We start from the raw sequence: 3528 nt of genomic DNA, 5'->3' as shown, positions 1-3528 counted from the left end.
TAGGCGTCGTTCGAAGTGCGCCTACATGAAGCATGTGTGAATATGCTTGGCACTCATAGGAAGTGGGAATTGACACATACAATTAGGGACATGATTAGGGACAAAGCAAAGTAGGGAGCCGCCAACAAGTTTTTAAGGAACTTGTAAACCGTTCATGGATCATATAAGGCAACCACGATTAAGGGACAACGATAGGCAACAACGATTGACCCGTGAAGGTTACACCCCATTCATAATCCATGAGATCACTAACTCCATATGGTTCGAAACCACGAAAGGAGGATCGGGGATGATGGTACGAAGTGAGTCATGGTGTCACATTCGCCCGTATTGGCCTCTAATCTACTCGATTCTTAATGTGAAAAGTGATTCCTGCGATCTCAAAGGCATGCAAACAAAGATTCAATTTGCTCCAAACTATTATTCTGCTAAATTGGTTGAATATTAATGCAACACATAATTCTAAAATATTTGTGATAACTTGATTTAATAACAAGATTAAAACGAAACCTAAACCGGTTGTCCAAATTATCTTTTAAAGCGTGATTTTCAATTACATATTCCCTTTAACATGCAATATGGTGATCATAATAATAATAGAATAAACATAAATATTGGAAGCAATGCAACAATAATTTCGTTAGTCAAATCAAATAATAATAAACCTAATCATGATACTAGCAATAAAAATAATAATAAGAGTAATTAAGTGATTAATTACTCACTTTCGCGTTTCCTTGAATTTCTACATCATGAATAAATTGTTAGTAACTTCAATAAAAGTATAAATTGAAATTAAATTAAATAAAAAATAGAGTTGATTTGTGGCCAAACCATTAGTTAATTATACCTTTCATGTCTTGGTTTAAGTATAGAACTTCGGGTCAAGTATGGACTCCTTGGAGTGCTTAAGGGATGTATGATGGAAGAATATGGTGGCTAAAAATTAGGTTTAAACAAGAGAGAGAAGAGAGAAGGTTTTTGGTGTATAAGAGAGGAAGAGATAATGACTTGGTGATCAAGCTTGTTGATGATTGAAAAAAGGAGTGATATGACCTCTATTTATAGAGAAAAAAGAATGGGAGTTTAATCGGAATAAAACTCGATAGACAACAATTTTTGCGGTTTTTGTTTTTATCATATCTTTTGATCCAGAACTTAGAATAAGATAAATAATATGTAGTTGGAAAGATCTTGAATTCTAATTTCTAACCCAATTAGAATCAGATTAAAATAATTTGTAGAATAAAAGATATGGCCGAAATAGTGAGACGGTGTTAGGTTTGGATAGAGTTTCGTATTTCTTTCATATCTTTTTCGTTATACTCGGAATTAATATTATAATATGTCATTGGAAAGATAATTTCAAGGGCTATCCAAACATCTAAGATTTGGATAAAAACTATGAGTCACGGATATCATATCTGACTATCTTTGAACATCTTTCAATTTGAATGAAATTAGGACTTTCAAAAAGAGGAGTTTTATTCAAATTCAAATTCAAACTCTTTAATCTTATCTTTTCAAAAAGGATAATTAAGATATTTTAGAAACTTATAGAAGATTCCAAATAATCCTAATTGGTTTAGGAATGAGATTAAATCCTTTGGACCCTCCACATGATCATTGGGTCGTAGGTAAGTGGGCTTGGATTCGGTTTGGGCTTAGTTTAGTATTTTGGCCATAACTTATTCCTTATAACTCATATTTGGGCTTATGATGTACCGGTTGGAAGCTCTTTTCAAGCCCTATCCAACTTTTCAATAATTGTACTCAGATTATGTACCAAAATAAACTACTCTAAACGTTTTTATAAAAAGGACACGAAATGAATTATTTTGAGTTTTAAGGCACGAAAATAAGTTATAGTTTAAGGAAATGGACTAGGAATAGGGATTGAATATGGATTTAAGCACTCCAAAGATTAAATACTCAACCTAACCGATAATGGCGGTAAAAGGTTGTTCATCATCGAGTTTGGTTTTGAGGAGACATTTTTAGGTGTCTACACGACCCATCGTCGTTCATTAAATTAGTCGATGAAACTCATGCTATCGAAGAAGAGGAGGAAAATTTCAATGATGCCATGAGTGATTGGGCTCCAAGTAAACAACTCGTCACTACAGAAGAGGTTTTGCTTCTCATAAATACAATGCAGAAAACAATAGACATGTGTAGTAAAGTTCTTAAACGCACAAAGTTGGAACAAAGCAAGCATGTCAATGACAAGGTTCTACCCATGTAAATTACTAAGAGGAAGCCATTTTCTCTCCAAGTAGTCGATACACCCAAAAGGAGCAACAAACCTTACACTCCAATTGGGACTTCCAATGCTAACATGTTCAAAGTGCTCTCCGAGAGTGGCAAGATCAAACCTCTCGAACCGAGACCATTTGAACCATTAAAGAGGACAGATAAGTACTATTGTCCATACCATCAATCAGGGGGACATACTATAGAACATTTTTTTTTAATTTAAGGATTTAATTCAAAAGCTGATTGATAATAAAAAGTTGGTTCAAATTCAATCAGACAGAGAGGTATTTTCAGAATTGATCAGCGGAGTCTGGGAAAGTGACGATGAGGACGTCTACTTCAAAGATGTGGAACAAACCCCCACTTTCCACAATATACCCAGTAGACAATATATGGGATGAAGAAGATTCACCCATAGATGTTCTCACAAGATCTGGGAGAATGCAACCTCCCATTACCACACAATCAATTCCTACTACCCAACAAGTTCCCATACCTATCATAGAAAACAACGATGTTGTCAAACAACTGAAAAAGACTAAGGCAGAGATGAATGTATGGAAACTCTTAGCTACATCCCGCGAGCATAGAGTTGCAGTCATGGATGCTCTAGCTAAGGTAGGAATAGATTCTGAAACCACTCCTGAGGGGTTAGCTAATTTTCTCACGAGTGATCTTCCTTGTCCCATCAACTTGATCACTTTTTCTGACAAAGATTTACCCCCAGAAGGTGACAAACACAATAAAGCCTTAAATCTCACGGTAATTTGCAATAGAATGAATGTCCCAATGACTCTTGTAGACAATGGATCAGCAATCAATGTCTGTCCACTTCGAACTACAAGAATGTTAGGAATAAGGGACGAAGATTTGTCCCCATCTACACAAGGAATAAGGGCTTATGACAATACTCATCGCCAAGCTCTTGGGACAATTACTATGAATGTAACAGCAGGAGCTATATAACATGCTACTACTTTTCAAGTGGTAGATATTAAAGCATCTTTCAACTTATTTTTGGGACGCCCTTGGCTTCATAACCTTAAGGCCGTCCCTTCATCCCTTCATCCCTTCATCAACAAGTGAAGTCTATAGTTGGAGGAATCCTTTATACAATTGATGCTTCACCCATGAGAATCAAGGCCATTGAAAATCCAATCATCAACGTGAAGCACGATGAGAACGATGAAGATTTGTGGGGCTTTAACGAAGAGGTCTCCTTAATCGAGGAGGATGAAAGAACCCTTCTTTACTATGACCTCCCCTCTAACA

This window comes from Chenopodium quinoa, unplaced genomic scaffold (assembly GCF_001683475.1).
Source record: "Chenopodium quinoa cultivar QQ74 unplaced genomic scaffold, ASM168347v1, whole genome shotgun sequence".
NCBI classification, from domain to species: domain Eukaryota; kingdom Viridiplantae; phylum Streptophyta; class Magnoliopsida; order Caryophyllales; family Amaranthaceae; genus Chenopodium; species Chenopodium quinoa.
The sequence above is the reverse complement of the archived record's forward strand: the minus strand, read 5'-3'. Positions refer to the sequence as shown.